The sequence below is a fragment of the Camelus bactrianus genome, chromosome 4 (assembly GCF_048773025.1).
Source record: "Camelus bactrianus isolate YW-2024 breed Bactrian camel chromosome 4, ASM4877302v1, whole genome shotgun sequence".
NCBI lineage: Eukaryota > Metazoa > Chordata > Mammalia > Artiodactyla > Camelidae > Camelus > Camelus bactrianus.
In genome coordinates this window covers 44,869,042-44,883,068 of record NC_133542.1, presented here as the reverse complement: position 1 = coordinate 44,883,068, position 14,027 = coordinate 44,869,042, and the positions used below count along the sequence as shown (strand labels likewise).

Genomic DNA, 14,027 nt, shown 5'->3' with positions numbered 1-14,027 from the left:
GATTTCAGTCCATATCTGAGGTAAGGTTTACAAGAGGGGGTGGGATTATTATTATTATTTTGGGGGAGGTCCTACGTGCTGGTTGGTGGCAGCAGAAACAATCTTACAGAGAGCTGGGAAGAGTGTAATAGAATTGAGGACCAGGCTTATAATGATCTCTTTCCACCTAGAAGCTCTAATCCTGAAGCTATTCTTTGTTTCCACATCAGATGAATTTATACTGTTTTAATAAAGAGGCCACTTTCTCATACTTCCATGTTATGGATGTGACCTATGCTCAGAATATCAAGTCAAACTTCCAACAGGTGGGCCCTCCTTTGGAGAATTTTAAAGAACCCTAGACGTGTTTAGCACAGTAATTAAATAATTGGTATATTTAGGCATGAGCATCTTATTCATTCATCAATCAGCTTTATGATTTTTAATTTTCACTCTATTTAACAGACATTTACAAAGCACCCATTGTATACTAAGCCCAAGAGAAAATAGAGACAAAAGACTAGTTCCTCACCTCAAATTGCTCACAGTTTAGTGACAGATATGACAGTAAATATGCCAAAACTATGTAGTGTTACCAACTGGTGATTATTAACATCTATGGAAAATTTATAATGATTTGGGTACTGTGCTAAGTTTTTTTACTTATGATGTTGCATTCAATCTTTACAGCAATCTTTGAATGTGGTACTATTAATACCCATCTTATAGATAAGTAAACTGAGGCAGAGGGGGGCATATAAATACTTTAAATGGACTCGGCTATTAAGTGGTTAACGGACAGTTTAAACCTTGCTACGTGACTGCAGAACTGAGCTCTTGACTACCTGCTCTGCTGTAGTCAGTGGTGAGAATACTAGCCCATACTTTTCATTCACTCTGGGTAAGATGACTCAGAGAACTGAACCAGAGAGAGGAGATACAAATGGATATTTTCAGCTGAGTTGAATGGAACTGGCTATGTAAACAGTTGAGGGACCATTTTGGGGGCAGAAGGATCAGTATGGAATGCAGGCCCACAAGAGTGAGAGGGTAAGGCATGTTCTGGAATTTGCAAGTAGTGTACATGGCACACAGTGTGGAGCTGTGTAAATCAATAGTGAGAGGAAGGCTTTGTGAGCCTTGGCAGGAGTTTTAACTAAAATCAGCAGGTATGGAAGGATTTTAAGCAAGTGAGAGCTAAGATCCTTTAGAAAGGCCTCTCTGGTAATATCTTATATGCAGGGCACTGATCTTGGAGCAAGAACTCTAAAAACAAAAGTAAAAATATTGCCTGCTATTTCTTGGCAAGGATTTAATATTATATACGTTGAATGTTAATACCAAACACCCTGGTTTTAAAATCTCATTTAAAAAGTCAGTCTCCCATTGACTCCCATTTCTAGCACTCTACAAAAACTATCCTGGAAAAGCTGATCCAGACATAAGGAAAGCTGAGAAGGATAATATAATGAGCCTGCCTTTTGAGGCTCCAGTCTCTACCTACTCCTGTATCCAGTCAGATGGGCTGACTGTTGATTCCTCTCTCATGTGCAGAAACTGAGGTGCATTGATGAGCTCTGGGATGGGCTACACTCTACTCCCTTTCTCAAAGTCCATTGTGTCCAAGTATGCTGGTGGGTTAGCCCTTCCCACTAAGATCTGTAGACTGAGAGATACCGTCCTGCAGGACATATTGATTCTGCCTGACTGCTAAGGCAACTTCAGGAACGAACAGCCCATTCTAGCTCTCTCTGCTCTACTTTTATAGATGAACCAAATAAAACACATGAGACCTGAAATTTAAAAAATGGTGGAGGAGGGTCTACTGAATGGTGGTGCTGTGCAGGAGTTACGTATGCAACCTCTGGATTCGGTAGTATCTAAATTCAAATATTAGCCTCAGCATTTAGCAGCTGTCACCTCCCTCTAAGCCTCAGTTTCTTTAACTGTATGAGGTAAAAATAGTACCTCCTTTACAACATGTGGGAAAGTAAAAGAGATAATCCATGTAAATGTTACCACAGTCCCTATCACAAAGTATCTACTCAATAAAACATGTTTATTATTGTTGTTGTTCTTCTGGACAAAGAAGGAAATGGTACATTTGGGGAAATTTCTCTTCTCGCACATTCTAACCCAGGAAGGATGTTAAGCAGATGAGATAATCTCAGAATCTTTGCATTATCTTCCCTGGAACAAATGTGGATAGCAATGGAACTACTTTGGGAGATGTCCCTCCAGCCACTTTTTGACTAGCTTTATCTAACCCCACTCTTCTGTCCATTCAAAGAAAAATGGGTTACAAATTGATCTACAGATTGAGTGCAATCCCTATCAAAATTACAATGGCATTTTTTCACAGAAATAGGAAAAACGATCCTAAATTTTGTATAGAACCACAAAGGACCCTGGATGGCCAAAGCAACCTTGAGAAAGGAGAACAAAACTAGAGACAATACACACCCTGTTTTCAAACTATATTACAAAGCTATAATAATCAAAACAGTGTGGTACTGGCATAAAAAAAGACACATAGACGAACGAAACAGAATAGAGCACCCAGAAATAAACCCAAGAATATATAGTCAACTACTCTATAACAAGAGAACCAAGAACACACAATGGGGAAAGGACAGTCTCTTCAATAAATGGTTCTGGTAAAACTGAATATCCATCTGCAAAAGAATAAAAGCTAAACCCCTATATTATACCACATACAGAACTCAACTCAAAATGGATTAGAAACTTAAATGTAAGACCTGAAGCCATAAAATGCCTAGAATAAAAGAGAGGGAAAAGCTCTTTGACATTAGTCTTGGCAATGATTTTGGGGATTTGACACCAAAAGCTTAGGCAGCAAAAGCGAAAATAGACAGGTGGGACTCTATCAAACTAAAAAATTTCTCCATAACAAAAGAAACCATCAATGAAATGAAAAGGCAACCTATGGAATGGGAGAAAAGATTTTCAAACCACATACTCAATAAGGGGTTAATATCCAAAATATACAAGGAACTCATATAACTCAATAGCATAAAAACAAAAATGGGCAAAGGACTTGAATAAACATTTTTCTAAAGAAAACATGCAAACAGTCAATGGGTACGTGAAAAGGTGCCCAATATCACTAATCATCAAAGAAATGCAAATCAAAACCACAGTGGCATGTCAGCTCACACCTGTTTGGAAATATATGATCAGAAAGATAAGAAATAGCAAATGCTGGTGAGGATGTGGAGACAAAGGAACTCCTGTACACTGTTGGTCAGAAGGTAAAATGGCATAGCCACCAAGAAAACAGTATGGAGTTTCCTCAGGAAATTAAGAATAGAACTACTGTAAGATCTAGCAATGCCAGTTCTGAGTATATATGCAAAAAACCCCACAAATCATTATCTCAAAGAGGTATCTGCACTCCCATGTTTATTGCAGCATTATTCACAGCAGCCAAGGTATGGAAATAATCTAAGTTTTGGTTAGTGGATGAATGGATAAAGAAAATGTGATAGATAGATGACAGACAGATAATTATTCTTTAAAAAAGAAGGAAATCCTGCCATTTGCAACAACATGGAGAAACCTGTAGGGCATTATGCTAAGTAAATTAAGCCATACAGATAAAAACAAACATTGCATTCCAGTTGCCAGGGGCAGGATAGACGTTAAAAGGGTACAAACTTTCAGTTGTAAACTGAGTAAGATCTGAGGATCTAATGTATCACATGGTGACTGTAGTTGATACTACTGTATTGTATAATTGAAATTTGCTGAGACAGTACATCATAACTGTTATCACATCAAAAAAGGTACCTATGTGAATTGATGGATGTGTTAACTTGATTATAATCATTTAACAGTATATATCAAACCATTACACTGCACATCTTAAATATTTACAATTTTTATTTGTCAATTATACCTCAATAAACCTTGAAAAAATAAAACTATCACTAAAGAAAATTAAACTCTTACAATACTTGCAAAAACAAAACAACCAACCAAACAAAAATATAAAGACAAATGGGTTAGTGGGGTCTCAGCACATCCTCTGAGAAGGACTTGCTGCCTATAGCAGTTCCTTTCATCCCCTGATATGAGATGTAGTCCTTGCTTAATGTTAAATAACATCCTTCTTTCCTCTCTCCTTCTGCACCCATACCTTACTCCTCCAATCAGAACACAATTGGCTGCCCATTGGCGCACTGACAATGACGCTTCCTTTTATTGGTTTATTAATTCTAAGGCCCGTGTAAAGAGTTGGCACTTCGTTAATGGACCATCTGCTTTAACTTAATTAAATCATATTAGATTGACTATTAAAAGATTAAGCAGTAAAGATTAAATAGTACTAGATTTAAAAAAAAAATGCCAAATTGCAGTGTACTGATCTGAACAAAATTATTTTTGCCTCTATTAAGTACCATACACACTAAATCAAAACCTCTCAATATCTAAACCTAAGCTTATTGTGAGTGATTTTTACTTCCTTTTTTCAAGGTGAGAGGATCATAAATAATATTTCCAGAACTCTCTCCTTCCTACCACCACTGTCCCAAGCACACCAAGGCTAATATCTGCTCTTCTTTCCTTATCTCCAGGATAAGATGGTCAGAAACCAAACTTTAGGAGATTTAAACTCACCCACATAGAACACAAGGAGGAAATGTGAAGACAATAACCAACACAGAAACAGGCAGTAAGCTGAGGTCAAAGGTCACCAAGCAGAGGAAGCCAAGGTCAGAAGAGCCAGCCTTGGCAGACACATTAAATAATTTCAGTTTGCTTTTTGGTGCTCTCTGCACCCAGTATTGTTCAACAAATAAAGACCAATGATACGCTAGATGTGTTGGGAATTTATAAGTGTCCATTTCTTCAGAGTTTATAAACCATGTTCTGTGCTTTGGTACCCTATTAAAATCAGCCAGTCCACTGCCTCACTTCCTCCATCTCAAGATGACAACAAGCTAATCTGATAGCATGCTAACATGTGACCTTCTGAGCCATCTCCTCTCTTTATTTGCAATGTAAAAGAAACCTGAATAAATTGCGATAATGTCTTAACTCCAAGGAATGCCTCTAAAGGGGTGTCAGGTTTGTGGGCAGACATTTTTGAGCAAATTCTGACTTCACTGCTTACATGCAGGGCAGACTTTGAGTTGCAGGGTAGGATGACTGGGGCTTGAGGAAGTGGTAAGGTTTCGTTCTTTTTGATCAGTCTGCAAAAGCATCATTTCAGGCACCATACAGATGTATAGATGTTAAGTTCTTCTGGACATTTTATAACTTCCTGTGAACTCAAATGCTGAATTACGCTAACTTAGAAACTGATAGAAGTGACTCTTAAGCAGTAGGGTTGAATCACAAGTCAGAATTGTAATGCTGATGGTGAAGATCAGTTAGGATGTCTCTATTTTATGGGAGCTTTATTACTTCAATCAACAATTGTTCTTTTTATTTTCAAGAAACAGAAAGAAGCAAACAACAATAAGATGCAATGGAAAGGGAGTGGATTGGAGATTGCAAAGTAAGTGGAAAATACTTGAACGTGCAGAAGATGAGAGTAGGAAGGAATACATTATAGACTTTGTGATGCTAATCTGGGTCAGGAATTACAGTATACAATTTCATCAGCATGAAGTGAAACACCCTCTCTAAAACACAGGGCATGTGCCTTTTGATAGATTGCATTTTGAGATCTTTTAAGGGAAGCCATTGACATCTACATTGTTATCTGCATAGCAGCCTGTGTGGGGATTTGAAACGTGTATGTGAGGAGAGTGGGGATAAATCATTTCCTGAAATATTGAAAATTAAATATATAGAAGGAAAGATGTAGTAGATGACCAGGTCTATAAAGGGACCTGTAAGACTAGGATTTCACGGTGAGATTTTGCATGATGTCAGACATTTGAAGGTTTTGGGTTTTGTTGTTGTTTTTTTATCTGAAGAGACACAAGACATTTACATTTTTTTTTTTTTAAATAAGCTTCCCCAGTAAAATGGGTGCAGACTTTTGAAGGAACATTCTGAGAAACAGATCTAAGATTTGTGTTGATGTTCTTGATGGTCATCACTGTTTGCTGTCACAATACTAAGCAGGGCAGTAGTGCAGAAGTTTGTCTGAGTTTTTCTCCACACTTTTCTCCTTATCACAGGCAAAGATAGCTCTGCCTTTCCCAAGTACCTGGTGTTAGGTTGAAATTTCATGTAACTCCCTGGCAACTTAGAAATTAAGCCAAGTTGGAATTTGACAATTACCTAGAATGTGGCTGTAATAAAATGGATGTGAACATAGACGGTGACTTGGGAATAATAAAATTTTAGAGCTTAATTTAGTCATAGCAAGAAAGACATCAATGTCACTTTTCAATTTGACTTCCACTTTTGGTTTAGCCCAAGTTTTCTATGAATGCTCACATCTTCTTTCTTACCCATTTTAATGACCTGTAAGCTTTGAATTTTGAGAGGATAGCTGAGATGCTTCCAACAGAATAAGAAATGGAAGTCCAAGGAACAACTGAGTTTTTCCATATAATCCTTTGCATTTTCTAAAGCTAGAAGGTACTAAATTTGAATCCCTTGCTTTCAGATGTCTTGAATGGAAGACCATAATTTTGGAAGGCTGGAAACTGCAAAAGTGAAGATTTTTGACAGTTTTCACACTGATTACCTTCAGGGTAAGAATAATGATGATATAAGCTGAGTAAAAAAAAAAAAAATGTAATTTCATAGAACTCTTAAGCTCAGTTTTCTACGAGCACTCAAAATATTGTTCTTATTTTGATGAGAAATCCCTTTGCCTTGAAGTGAAAAGAGTAGTGTAATGAAATCCAGCTATTAATGAAATAATGGAAAGAAAACTTATTAAGAAGACCCCGGGCCCAATGCATTTGCAAAAATGTCAGTTAGACAGGGGGCAGAGGTGATGTTTCTGACAAGGTCACTGGCTATCAAAGTCTGGAGAACAGACACTGAAGGTCAATAGTTGCATCCATGTAGAATAAAAATGAGCAAGGCTACACGGTACCTCAGAACTAAGTCTTGCAATAAGGGCAGCAACAATTAAGCTATTAAAATGGCAAAGACTAAGAAAAAGAAGTGTAAATAGAGCCGGTCTGTTCTGCCTCCTGCTGCTAGAGGTCCTATATCCACAATTCTGGAGAGTGATTCAGAGCTGCTATGATGTAGGACTTAAAATTTAACTCCCTCCTCCAGACATACTAGTGGGTGGATGAACGGTAAAAGTTTTCTTGGGTTTGTTCCAAACACTTGACCTTGGAAACTATGGCCTCATATTGGGACTTCCTTCCCAGAACAAATGTTTAGATTTCTAATACACTTCCTTCTATTACCAGGACCTGTATATTTGATTTTCCAGGTCTTTCTATGTTTCTCTCTAAAATTTAACCCAAAGTAAGAGAGATCCCTGGAGACAGAAATGCAGCAGTAACTTAAGGAATACAAACAAGTAGATGTGGTTTCTAAGGGGAGGCTCCAGTACTGGGAGGAGATTCACATCCTGTCTAGTTGAAGAGGAAAGAGAAGACACAGAAGTGCAAAAACCACTCTTCAAATGTCTATAAATATCTAACAGGAAATGAGTGTTGGATTCATTCTGGATGGCCTTAATGGGTCATACCAACCCATTGAAGTTTTACATAGAGATTTTTTTTTTTTTACCTCAGTATAAGGGAAAAATTTCCAAAACTTACAACATTTTAGAATTAACATTAATCTCTTTCAGAGAGAATGTTTAACCATGCAGGATGACTATTTATTGGACTGTTTTAGCAAAAAAGTTAAGATGCACTGGATGGGAAATTGGAAAAATGACCATTTCTGGTTCTTCAACCATGGGATTGTATGATTGTATTATACTATAATTCTAAAAGGCAACAAATAGTATGACCATAGAGACATTTCTCTGGATTTACAGATGATTAAAACTTCATCACTTAAATGCTGGGGAGGGTATGGAGAAAAGGGAACCTCCAACACTGTTGGTGGGAATGTAATTTGGTACAGCCACTATTGAAAACAGTATGGAGAGTCCTTAAAAAACTAAAAATAGACCTACCCTATGACCCAGTAATCCCACTCCTGGGCATGTATCTGGAGAAAACTCCAATTTGAGAAGACACACCTACTCCAATGTTCATAGCAGCACTATATACAATAACCAAGACATGGAAGCAACCTAAATATCCATCAACAGATGACTGGATAAAGAAGTTGTGGTACACATGTACACGTACACACACACACACCAGAATACTATTCAGTCATAAAAAAGAATAAAATAATGCCATTTGCAGCAACATGGATGGACCTAGAAGTTAACATACTAAGTGAAGTAAGTCAGAGAAAGACAAATATCATATGATATCACTTATATGTGGAATCTAAAATAAAATACAAATGAACTTATTTACAGAACAGAAATAGACTCACAAACATAAAAAACAAACTTATGGTTATCAAAGGGGAAAGGGAGGAGGGATAAATTAGGAGTTTGGGATTAGTAGATACAGACTACTACATACAGAATAGATAAACAACAAGGTCCTACTGTATAGCACAGGGAACTATATTCAATACCTTGTAATAGCCTATAATGAAAAAGAATATGAAAAGGAATATACACGTATAACTGAATCACTATGCTGTACACCAGAAATTAACACACTGTAAATTGACTATACTTCAATTATAAAAAAACTTCATTACTTTCTCCCAGTCTTTTGCTGCTTTACTAGTGTTAAAAATTTGTAAGAACCCCAATCATTATTTTAATTTTGACTTTATACTATTCTCAAGTAAACCATTTCATGCATAATCATTGCAATGTCCTCAGAAGTTCTATAGGATTGTTGTTGTTGTTGTTATTATTATTATTGCTGACATTGGGCTGTCATGTAGGGTCATCAGATGTTCACCTGTAAATGTCATCATGTTGCTGGCCTGGAACAGCAACATGTTTCGGTGTTCCTATATGGAAAGTCACATATTAACTCCTCTGTCTTCATGATATGCTTTTACAAATACATTTACTTGGAAAATAGCTATGATTATACCCAGAGTTGTGAGGTTGTTTGCAAAAATGAGTTTCTTTAGGGAGTGTGAAAAATAAATGAAAATTAAATTAGAAACATGACTCGTTTGACTTAAAAATGGACAGACTGGGAGATCAAAATTTGTAGATATTGACAGTCATGTATAGAATAGATAAACAAGATTATACTGTATAGCACAGGGAAATATATACAAGATCTTGTGGTAGCTCACAGCAAAAGGGAATGTGACAGTGAAAATATGTATGTTCACATATACCCGAAAAATTGTGCTGTACACTGGAAATTGACACAACATTGTAAACTGACTATAACTCAATTAAAAAAATGGTAACTTTCAATATTCATTAATCAATCAACAGATATTATTATATACTATGTAGAACATGTTGCAATATATATCATGAGGAGTATAAAGATGTGTATGCTGTGAATGTGGGGTCTCAAGAACCTTGTAATTTAGTGTGGAAAATCTGAAATTTAGTATCATAAAGCAACAAATACTAAGTGGGTAGTAAGTGACTGATTATTGAGTCTGAGTTATTAGAAAACTGATAAGGAGAGATTTTGGGTTTTTTAATAAAATATAAAATATGGTTAAAAATAATACAAAAGAACTTCCAAACAAAGAAAGTCACTTTGAAGCACCCTGAGATCTACTCCCCAGTATCAACTGCTTTTAATCACTGCTGCTTCTTTTTTCCTTTTGATGTTAATAGTATATCCTAAACACATATACATACCCTCACACAACTGATTTATTAACTTTATAGAGTTTTGTTTATTACACTTTGCTATACAGACGACGATCTAGCTCATTTACAATACCACAGGTCAGCAGTTGGTTAAGGAACAAGTACAGACTTTGGATACTGAAGCACTTTATACTGAAAAGTGAGTGAGATGGTCTATTCATTGATTTCTATCATTCTGTATGTATGGGCTTGTGGTCTATTTCCCAAAATGTCCTTTCTGGTAAAGCATTTCTTATGAACATGAAGTACAGCCTCTTCATTCTTGCATTTATTTATTAATTCACTCAATAAATCTTTATTCAGTGCTTACTATATGCCAGGAACTAGGCTGGGTGTTGGGAATAAAGTCCAGAACAACATTTTCCCTCATGAAGCTTATTTTTATTCTGAGTTGACAGCCTCTTTGCTTTTTATCTGTAGTCTGGTCACTGAGACAGATATTGAACAGATAATTATAATTGTGCTGTGTGCTATGAAGAAGTGTAGGGTAATTTGCAAGTGTAATAAAGGGGTACCTTCAAGTTACCCTGAAGGTCAGGGAATTTATAGATGATTAAACTTATTACTTTCGCCCAGCATCTTACTGCTTTCATTGGTTTTAAGAAATAAGAATTCCAATCATTATTTTAATTTTGACTTTATACTTTACTATACCCAGCCTTTATGAGAAAATGGCATTTCATTTGAAATGTGAAGGATGAAGAGGAGTGGATGACAAGTCATAGACATGCACCAGGAAGAGGATTCCAGACAGAAGGAGCCATTGTGAAGTGAGAATGAACATGGTGTGCTGGACAGACAGGAAGTGACTTCTCAATTTGACAGAACTTTAAAATCAGAGGTGCCTTCAGTTCATTCTTCAAATGCTCTTTACAATTCTTCAGATCTTTAATTTCTTTAAAATAGAACTTGCAAGTAAAGAATACCATGCCATCCTTCCACTCAGATAGGAAAGGAGGCATTAGATATTAAATACTTGTCACACATCCCTCTTAGCTCTTTTAAAAACTGTGAGATACACATCCTAGCTCCTTATTTATGGACAGCCATACCCCGGCACCTACTTACAAATGCTCTTGTTACTTTACTGTAGATAAATCCAAATATCTAATGAAAATCATCTAACTTAAGAGACCAAAACCAAGCTGTTCTAAGAATGTGTGCTGAAGCAGAAACGATAACGTGCCATTCAGAATTCAGTCGAAGGTTTTCATGTCCTTCCGCATGACATATGTGGGATCTAAGAACTGAGAGAGTTGAGTGAGCATGAAAAGAACACTTTTAAAGACTCTGTTCCTGCTTCTCCCTCCACCTCCCAGCATTGCAGAAGCACAAATAAGAGAGGGGACTTGTGGATTGAGCATGAGTACCAATACAGCACTTTTAAGTGCTATTTCCCCCTTTGAGCATCAGTGAATCTAAGAGCTAAGAAAAGGAGAGAGTGCAGGTGTATAACCTTCCACTTGTTCTCTCTCCAAAAACCCTCTGAGGTGCTTTCTTCTCCCTCTTTCCTTATGATTTCATATTTAATATATGATCAGTAGAAAGAAGGGAAAAGGCTGTCAACTCAGGATAAAAAAAAAAAACAACTAGTTCTACCTGCCTCCTTCCTTTTTTTTTTTTTTTTTCCCAGAAAATCTAGCATTTGTTTTTAGATCAAAGGCCCATGTGGAGAAAGGTATACACTAAAGAGCTGAGGGGAATGTGAGGGGTGATGTTTATGGGCAAAATCGGGCCATGTGGTTATAAGACCCATGGTATCACATAAAAATGGGGACTTAAGGTATATGTTAATGGTTAAAATGTGTAACTCCCCTATATTGCTTTACTAAATCCACATATCAACCTATGATGATTTAATCTTAGTCAATAGTGATTCATATTCATTCAGGCACATTTCTTAAATTTTTTATCAATATTAACTTAATGAAATAGAGTGGAAGGTAGTTTACTTATAATGTCTGGGAAAGGCTTGATCTAGTTAATGATATTTCTGGAGTTCAGCTGTCATAAGTCCAAAGGAACACTGTCCGGTCATATAATGTAAGCCACATATACTTTTTAAAAATGTTGTAGCCACATTAAAAATGTAACAATAAATAAATAAAATTAACTTCAAGGACATATTTTATTTCATTCCATATAGCCAAAGTGTTATTATTTCAACATGTAATCAATACGAAAAATTGAGACGCTTTACATTTTTTTTCATGCTAAGTCTTTAAAATCTGATTTGTATTGCACTCTTAAAACACACTTCAAATTGAATGCTAAGTGTTCATAGAAATACTTGATCTGTAAACTCCAGAAAATTTAGAGTTGAAAAAGTAGATCCACATGGAGAGAGTAAAAAGATCGTGGTTGCAAGGGGTTGGAGGGAAGGAGGGATAAACAGGCAGAACACGAAGAAAGTTTAAGGCAGTGACACTATTCCAGAGGACAACATAGTGGAGACATGCCATTGTACGTCTGTCCAGACCCACAGAATGGACATCATCAAGAGTGAACCCTAATGTAAATTATGAACTCTGGGGTCATCTGGTTGGTTCACCAGAGTGGTAACAAATGTCTCATTCTGGTGTCAGATACTGATAGTGGAGGAGGTTGTGTGTGTTGGGGAGAACACGGGGTATGTGGGAACTCTTTACTTTTCTGCTCAATTCCTCTGTAAACCAAAACTGCTCTAAAAAGTAAAGTCTATCAAAAATTAAATTATGAACTGACCAGCAAACTTTCTCTTCAAACTTTCATTCTAACTTCTGTTTCTTCTGAGAACTTAATATATGTTTATATAATGTACCATACAGTTTAGCACTTGCATAGTATCTTGTAATTAAAATTTTTTTCTTCCCTTTTAGTTATGTCAACTACTAGGCAACAGAAGTTTGTGCTCATGTATTGTGCTTATTACATTGAAATTTACCTTCCAATCTATTAGCAGAATAGAGTAGACATAAACATATACCTTTGAAACCATTACCACATCAAGGTAATGAACACTGCAGGCCCCAGTCACTGAACCTAAGAGAGTAGTGAGAAAAGTTCTTTTCCTCTCTTACATTTGCTTTTCTGATTATAAAGGTGTGCACTTTAAAATGGATCAGTAAAAAAATTTTCCTAATAAAAATTTTTGACTCTTGAAAGTTTATGGTATTGAGATCCCTGAGCAGAATCCTATTGCTATGACGTAAAATGGTGTTGCTCCTTCATCTGAGCCCATCACCTCTCAGAGTCTGTGGAGAGTGGTAGAAGGAATAGATTTTCCATAGCACTCCTTTAAAAATTAACATTTGTGAATCCTCACAATTTTACTCAGGGAAGTAGGTGAGGAAGTGTAGATTTAAGCAAAGAAAATGCTTTCAAAATAAGTGCATTATTACACACTTGCTTCAGGGATTAGCAATACCTCACTACAGACAAATTGGATGCCTGAATCAATAGTATATACTGTGAAGCCAAGTGCTAAGTGAGTCCTGATTTCTGGATCCTTCTGTTCTGTTACAGTGATTTCAAATACCATGACCCCTTCTATCAGGACTTTTCAGACATGGGCTGGGCAGAGCAGTAAGTATCAGGCCATTCAGTTCATTTCAGAGAGCACTGATTGGAAACATGACACATTGATTTGTGTGTAGAACAGAATAAAAAGTGCATAAGACATAGTCCTTGACTGCAAAGAGCATTGCTTGTCTGGAAGTTGAGTTCTCTAATGAAGATAGGATACTACCAATATACTATTTTATTAATAGCTTCAAATTCTAGGCTCTTGGGGAAATTCTTTTTTTCTACTTTTCTTCCTTATAATGATAAATGAAGATTAAAATGCTACCTGATGTTCTAGAACACTGTCTTCCATTTCTCATGTCCAAAAAATTCTGGGCAGAATTGAATCAGAAAAGCCCTTTCAGAACCCATAATCTCGAGTTTAAATCCAAAATCTTTGCTATTACCTCCAGGGGAACAGACTAGAAGATCTCTGACCTTCTACTAGAAGATCTACAGACCTGCTACTACATCATCTCTTTCTAGCTACATTTTGTCTCTACTCACATTGGTCTCTTGATCTTCCTCAAATGCACCAAAGGGCTCATGACCTTTGGGTTTGCTGTTCTCTCTGCCTGGAATTTCTCTTCCTATAACTGACTCTTTTATCAGTCAGTTTTGTTCCGATACGATATTTCTTCAAGGAGAGTTTCTCTGACCACTTTTTCTAAACTAACCT

The 14,027-nt window shown here is 36.5% G+C and overlaps 1 long non-coding RNA gene across 1 annotated transcript; it reads left to right on the top strand.

The window, feature by feature from the left end:
• Window positions 1–1,757: 1,757 nt before the first annotated feature.
• On the top strand, window positions 1,758–12,960 carry LOC123616237 (uncharacterized). Its single transcript, XR_006724130.2, has 3 exons — window positions 1,758–5,503; window positions 6,569–6,656; window positions 10,464–12,960. It is a non-coding gene; the product is annotated as an uncharacterized LOC123616237 (long non-coding RNA).
• The last annotated feature ends 1,067 nt before the right edge of the window (window positions 12,961–14,027 follow it).